General features: G+C 51.9%; 1 long non-coding RNA gene across 1 annotated transcript in view; it reads right to left on the bottom strand.

Annotated features, from left to right (window-relative positions):
- Positions 1–7741, bottom strand: part of LOC121470381 (uncharacterized) — a 256297-nt gene that overhangs the window by 5027 nt on the left and 243529 nt on the right. The gene's annotated exons all lie outside the window — the stretch shown is intronic.

Genomic DNA, 7741 nt, shown 5'->3' with positions numbered 1-7741 from the left:
ACATCGCTGGAAGTGTTCCAGGCCAGGTTGAACGGGGCTTGGAGCAACCAAGGATAGTGGAAGGTGTCCCTGCCCCTGGCAGGGGTCATCTTTCAGGTCTCTTCTAAACCCAGCCATCCTGTGATTCTAGGAGAAGAAATCCAAGTGAAGCATAACCATGGCTTACGTTAAAAACAAAACTCCCTTTTTTCTTTCTTTCTTTCTTTTCTGATGGCATATTAGCTAAATACAATGTCAAGCTGAAGGGGAAAAAATATCTGAAAGCCAAGTGAACCCAGATGTACTTTAAACCCTCTCACATCACCCATTTTAAAGAATTCTTGGTCTTTTTCCTTTTCTGATTGAAGGAAGGGATACCAAAATCACCCTCTACTTAGAAAAAAAAATGTTCTTAGTGAACATGCTAATCCCTGCAGCAGCCAGCCTCAGGCCAAGTGGCACTTCCAAGCAGGAGCAGGTCCTGGAAGAGAGATGGGCTGGGCACCGTCTCCTGGAAGGCATCAGAGTCATTAGTGAATGTCTAAACCCCAACATTTAACAGAAAGCCAGTTCTTGCGGGCTCCAGAGACCCGATGCATGCAGGAAAAAGTTGGGAATAATTCCCCTGCATCATAAACAGGATTTTTCCCATGCTGAGGGAACAGTGGCATCTGGTGTTGGCTGGGCTCTCCTGCAGCCAGCGCTTCCCGGGAGGCTGATGGACATTCCCTGGACATGGGCAGGGTTTAGCTCCCCAGCGGCACCTGGGCCATGCACGATGCCCGTGGGAAATGGATTTGTAGAGAATTCTCCAAGCCTGACAGAAGGCTCACAGATCTGCATGTAAACCTTGAGATAAGAAGTGCTGACTTAGAAATGCCATGGAACAGGACAGACATTGTTGAGAGAGAAATGGGACTAGAAACGAGTCTCAAAGGATGGCCTTGCAAATAACCTAGATGCTTTGGAGAAATAGAACTATGAAAGATGCACTGGAGTAGGACCCACGAAGGGTAATTTTAGATGATTTGCTTTAAGGCATCTACAGCAAGGTGTGGCAAAAGCTGATAGGCCAAGAAATACTTATAGGGTATTATAATTAAAAAACAGCTTCTGATTGTCTTGGGTGAATTATAACATCTGTATTGTCTCACCCTTCTCACGAGACTGGAAATGGAATAAAAGTTTTTAAAACATGTCTCAATTGCCCCATCTCTGGGTCAGAAAAGAACTTAATCCAACAGGGTCTGGCTCCCCAGTGGCACCTGGGACATGCAGGATGCCCAAGATGTCTCCCCAAATATCAGGTGGGGGGCTCAAGCCCATCTGAATGGCAGCTGGAGGCCAGGGCAGTGCATCAAATCTCAAACTGCTTCTAGTGAAGCAGGGAATCGCTCTGTCGGGGCAGGAATTCCAGGACCCAGGACTGTTGTGCATCTCCCTGGTATTTTCTATGGAATTTAGAAAAGGCAAACTGCTCTCTGCATTTTGCTAGTTGAAATACAGTTTATTGGTCTCCTATCCCAGTGCATGAAAGGACATTTCCTACGGAGGTGGACACCATGACCAAGTTGAGCCTGGATCAAGATGGAAACAATTTCTGCTGGCTCCTATCATTTTTCAAGTTGCAGATTTTCCAAAGCTCTGCATCCTTCTACTTCACCAAAGGCTGTTCTGCAATATTTTAAGGATACCCCAGGACCAGTTTTAGCTGAGTGCTGGGACTGACAGGCTTTTTTCTGTTCCTTTTGTGATCAGTCCACAAGCAGAAGTTCTGAGCCAGTTACTCCTCCCGCGTGTAGAAAGGAGCAGCTCCGCTCTCATCCAACAAATCCCAGCTCCTCCTTGTGGCTGCACTCAGAAACCCTTAGCAGCTAAACTCACTCAGAGATACTGATTATTGTGCCTTTTGGGCAGTCTGCCCTATGAAGTTACAACAAAACGCATTTCGGTGACCGAAATCAGAACTGGTCTGACAGCCCTGACAGCGAGGGGCAGCTCTGCAAGGGCACTGCTGAACGCTGACCTCTGTGGTCAAACAAGCAGCACAGCTAAAAGGATTTCTCTTCTTGCCTCTGAGGTTTCCAGACTCATCAGGTGGTTTTAAATAACAGCCAGCACTGTAAGTGACAAGGTGCCAAGGGCTGATTTTGGGTGGCGCTGGGTACCTTGGCATGGCGCTCCTCAGAGCGTGGATCTCTCTGTTCCATGACAATTTGTTCAAATCAAGCCCTGGATTTGTCGTGGACCAAAGTTTATTTTCTATCAAAACACATGAGGTTTTCCAAACAGCAGCTGAACTCCTGCTAGAAAAAAACAAATCAGTAGGAAATTGGTACCTAATGCCAAATCCCACTGAAATGAAATCTGATCCCCGTCATCTCCTACAAAGACTTTGGTCTTAGGCTGGCAAATGTAACTCTCCTAAGTCAACAGGCAATTTAAAGTGTATGGAGAACAAGCTGCAGAGGCTCTACAAATATCCCACCCCTTTTGCTATCAGCAGTCAACATAAACATTGTTACCTGAGTAGGTTCACAGAGAGAGTAAGAAAGGCTGGTTTTGGAAGGTTTTCTTTATTAAACTCAGCTTTCGCTGCTGTTCTGAGTTGACAAAAATGTTTCCCAGGAAGACTGACAAACAAAAACAGCTCATAAATATATATTTTTTTCAAACACTGTCAGTACAAACAAATAAAAGCTCTGGTTTGCTACTTTGGGAGGCCCTGTGTAACCAGCATTTTCAACTGGCCAATTAACAGCATGTGTGTTCATCAGTGAAGAACTTCCACTTGTTTTTAAATGATCAAATCCAGTGTTTAAAAATTATTGCTCGTTACCAGACAAAACCCCAAGATTAAAAGGATGTTCATTATACCATCCCTGCTGGTAATGTGTGAGAACCCCGGGTTTGATTCGGGGGTCTCGTGTGGTGGTAAAGTCTCTCCTCCAACCTTTGCTTCCAAAGAAAAACTCCGCAGCCTCTTGTTGTTCAGTCTCAAGGCAGTTTATTGCTAGTTATCTAAAAGATTGTCCTCGCCCGCTGCGGCTGCTTTGGTCAGCGGCCCAGGCAGAGATTCACACACTCCTGACACCCTCACTGTCCGGTGTGTTCGTCGTCTCTCCCCCCGCCCAGGGCTGCTGCTATCTTTTATATGATATATTACGTGTTATATGTTTACAGATTTTCCCCAATACCTACTATCCATGTTACAATGTGCTCTTCTACTCTAAACCAATCTGTGAGTGCCAACATCACCAAGAACATGGAGATAAGGAAGAAGAAGGAGGAAGAACAGGATCAGGCCCACTTTCCTCCATCTTAGAACTCCTGACCCCCCTGTACAAAGTAAAACCCCCCTGTACAGGTGTTAAAACCCCCCTGTACAATACTAAAAAATTTTCCCCTCTAATTTGTAACTACTTTTACTATTCCATCTAACCCTCTGTGACCGCTTGTTCCACCTTCAAAGTTGGTAACTCATTCCATGGCTCAAACTCAAAATCACAGCTGTTTTCAGCTGCTTGCCAGGGTCTAAAATGCTTCTGACCAAGGCCTGGAACCCCAAAAAATGTCTGAGGGACAGTTTAAGTTCCGACACTCCCCCTACCTTAATCATCCCCAAACTTCCTCTGTCTCATTCTAGACCCCAGACCACCTCCCTAATCCCTATCCCAACCCATCCCACCCCTCCTGGACATCAAGACCCCTTCCCAAGCTGTACTTTTCCCATTTCACACCTCCCAATCCCCATTCCACCCTTCCTGCCCCACCCAATGCTCACCTCACCCCTCCTGATTTGCATCCCGCTTTGCCCAATCCCCTTCCAACCCAATTTCACCCTGAGAGGCAGTGGAATCAAGTAATTTTGGGGTGGGATTCAGTAGATTTTTGTGGCACTGAGTGGCTTTGAGCAGACAGATCAGTCCCTCTCATCTTTTGGAGTGCCAAGAAATAAAGACAACTAAACCAAATAGTCCCCAAACCCCCCCGTATCCTCACAGGTATCTCCTGGAATCCAAGATTCCCCAAAACACAAGTAAGATGTGAGGCTTTAGATACCTTTGATGAATTTGTTGATTTTTACCCCAATTTTCTGTGTTTGGAAGGGAGGACGATAAAAGACAATAAGAGGTAAAATAAAAGGAACAGCAGCCACTTCCCTCTGTGTATCACAGGGCATGTGGGTCACCAGGGCTCTGACCAGGGTGGGTCCTCTGATGGGGATGGAGCTGGAGCAGCGCACGAAGCTCTTCCTGCAGGCGGGGTTCTCGCAGGGCTTCCCTTACCGGTGCCTCCGCTGGTGCCGGGTAAAGAATGAGCGGTCTGAGAAGCTCTTCCCACACCGGGGACACTCGTAGGGCCTCTCCCCGGTGTGGATGCGCCGGTGGGTGACGAGGGTGGAGTTGTGCTTGTAGCCCATCCTGCAGTCGGAGCAGCGGAAGGGCCTCTCCTGTCTGTGAATCCGCTGATGTACAAGGAGATGGGAGCTGGTGTGAAACCTCTTCCCACACTCAGGACACTCGTAGGGCCTCTCCCCAGTGTGGAACCTCTGGTGGACAATCAGGTCGGACCTGTGGCTGAAGCCCTTCCCACACTCCCCACACTCGTAAGGCCGTTCCCCAGTGTGGATCCTCTGGTGGCAGATCAGGTCAAAACTCTTCCTGAAGTTCTTCCCACACTCCGAGCACTCACAGGGCCTCTCCCTGTCATGAAGCTGCTCGGGGACCACCAGCTCTGAGCCCTGGCTGAAACTCTGTCCACCTCCCTGGCACAGGGTGGGGCTTTCCTCCTCAGACACCCTGGGCTGGGTTTGCAGCCCCTCCTCGTGCGGGATCTCCAGGGTTTTTCCTCCCCATTCGATTCCTCTGCCATGGAGCCACTCAAAACAGCCTCTTCCATGATGTTCTGCTGTGGGGATTTGTCCTCCCTGCTCTCCACCCTCAGCTCCTGCTCTGGGGGAGGAAGGACAAGGAGAGGATGGGATTTGCCTCCGTGCCACAGGGAAGGGCAAGGAGATCCCCCCAGTGCGTCCCCGGCAGGAGGGCACCGGCAGCGGGGCTGTCCTGCAGCCGGGGCTGTGCTGGGCTGGGAGATGGAGCAGGAGAGAGGGGGAAAGGGGCACTGACTTCCTCCTCACCTGCCTGGGTGTCCTGGGCCATCTCCTCTTCCTCACAGCCTCCTCCTTCATCCAGCCAAAGTTTGGGAATGCGAAATCCTGGTTTGACGAAAAACAAGCTGTGCCCAAATCCATCTCCAGAAGTCTCCTGGTGTCCATAAAAACCTCCAAAAATCACAAGTGGATCAAAAAGAGCCACCAGGAGTGTCCCATTTCCAGTCTCATCCCTCTGGGGTTCTGGTGTCCCCCGTGTCAGGGCTGCTGGGGATCCTCATGGGCCCTGGGGATCCCCCTTCTCCAGGGTCCTGCTTAGGGATGCTGGGGGGTTGTGCAGTGCAAGGGTCCCCCTCTCCAGCCTCCCCACTGGGTCCAGGCACTTGGGGCTCCCCCCCTCTCCCCACCACCCTGTCCTGGTTTAGGGCAAATCTGGGAGAAAACCCCCAAAGGGGATTTTCTAGAAAGCAGATTCAAGTGGCCTCTCCCCCACCAGTTCAGGAAAAGATTTCCTTGGAGAAAAGTAGAAAAAAACTGTTTATTTTACAGGCAAAGCATTCACCAGCACAAAAAAAAACCGAACAATATTAAACAATAAAACCTGTTGTTGCTCCAAAAGAGATGACAAACTCAGAAAGTCCCTCCGTGGGCTGTAGCTCGGCTCACTCAGTCTCTGATCAGTCCCTCCTTGGCCCAGGTCCAGCCCAGTGACCCACAGGTGTGAGCTGTCGGTGCTCTTCTGGTGTTCAGTCCAGAGCAGGTTTAAACAGCTCCAAAGAAAAAGAAAAACCACAGCCCAGGGAACTTCTCTGCCTCAGCGAGCTAAAAACTAACTAAAAGCAAAGGAGAGCTCTGTCCCACTGTCTGTCTGTTGGCAGACAACTGATACCTCAGGTTTAAGTTTTTCTGTTCTGTTTTGGTGTGCAGCTTCTAGCTCTATATTAGGTGTTCCTGGGATCTTTTCACAGGGTGGTTAAGACAAAACAATCCTGTTCTAGCTGGAGAGTCAAGGACAATCTCTTCAAACTTCAGGCCCAAAGCACAAACAACAGGAAAAGCATAGGGCAGGCAAGCAAGGAGGATGAAACTTCATAATTTGAAGCTATTACTTGGGCAGTTAAATCCTGTATGGAAATGGACTAACACTTATAAAAATGTGAGATCTCATGACCAAGGCCTCCTTTGCTTCCATCTCGGAGCCATCCGGGCAGAGCCCCGACCCTGGCTCCAGTACTGCCGGGGTGTGGCCTTTGAAGGCACTTCAATAAATATCCTCTTTATTCCTCTTGGCTCCGTCTGGCCTCTGTCCCAGCTCCTTAAGGCATCTCAGCAGCCCAGGAGCCGGAATGTGGAGGGGTGAGTGCAGCTCCTGAAAACAAACTGCGCGCTTCTTCCTCCCCCTCTTCGCTCTCAGAACCAGCCCTGAAGGTGCAGAACTCATTTCGGGGCCAAACGGACCAATGGGGGTACGAGCATCGTGAGGTCACCCCAGGACAGGCCCTGCCAGGCTCAGGGGTCCCGTCCCCGCCTCATCTCCGGCTGCCGGGGGTCCCCCAGCTCCGGTACCGCCCCTTCCCCTCTGCCGCCCCGGGGGTCCCACGTTCCACAGCCCCGGCTCTCACGGGGATCCCCAAAACCAATGTCCCGCCCTGTCAGCACCGGGCCAGCCCCGCGTGGTGCCCCGGGACCCTCCGAGGGGCGATCACAGCTCCTCTCCCCCCGAAAAAGCTCCTCTTGGGGAGCCCGGACCGGCTCCGAGCGCTCTCCAGAAAAATCCTCCCGGAGACCCCTCGATAGAGCCGGGGCGAGCTCGGCCTCCCCCTGCCCTGCGGCTCGGGGCTGGGGCGATGCTGGCGGGGCAGGGGGTGCTGCAGCCCCGGCGTACGGGCGGTGCGAGCGGCGGGATTCTCCCGCTCCTGCTCCCGCCGCTCCTCCTGTCCCTCCTCCTCCTCCCGCAGCCCCTCCGCTGCAGCCCGGAGCTCCCTTTCCCGCCCTCTGCCCGCGGCCCCGCAGCCCCGGCTGTGGGTGGGGGAGCCCCCGGCCGGCCCCGGGGCGGGCAGGGGGCTCGGGGACCCCCCCGGGGCGGGTCCGTCCCCCCGGCCCGAGCCCCGAACTCCGCTCCGGGGCCGCGGGGCGCTGCGGGGCCGCCCGGCAACTGGTGACTCATCGGCGAGAAGAGCTCTGGTTGGCTGGAAATTGTTCAGCGCCTTCTCTGATTGGCTGGAACTGTGAGCGGCGCTGCGCCCGGCGGGTGTCCCGGGGAGCTGCGGAGGCCGGGCCGGAGCCTTCTCCTATTTCTTTCTGTCCCTCTGAGACCTTTTCCGATTTCTTTCTCTCTCTCTGAGATCCCTTTACTATTTCTTTCTGTCTCTCTGAGACCTTTTCCGATTTTTTTCTCTCTATGAGATCCCTTTACTATTTCTTTCTGTCTCTCTGAGACCTTTTCCCGATTTCTTTCTGTCCCTCTGAGACCTTTTTCCGATTTCTTTCTCTCTCTCTGAGATCCCTTTACTATTTCTTCCTCTCCCTTTCTCCTTCCCATTTCTGGTTCAGTTCAATCCATGTTCAGTCAAATCCGCAGGTTGCGCTCCCATGGTCTCATTTGCGCCTTCGCTGGGGCTGAGGCGTCTCTCCCTCCCGGGATCGAAA

Source organism: Taeniopygia guttata, chromosome 8, assembly GCF_048771995.1.
Source record: "Taeniopygia guttata chromosome 8, bTaeGut7.mat, whole genome shotgun sequence".
NCBI lineage: Eukaryota > Metazoa > Chordata > Aves > Passeriformes > Estrildidae > Taeniopygia > Taeniopygia guttata.
The sequence above is the reverse complement of the archived record's forward strand: the minus strand, read 5'-3'. Positions and strand labels throughout refer to the sequence as shown.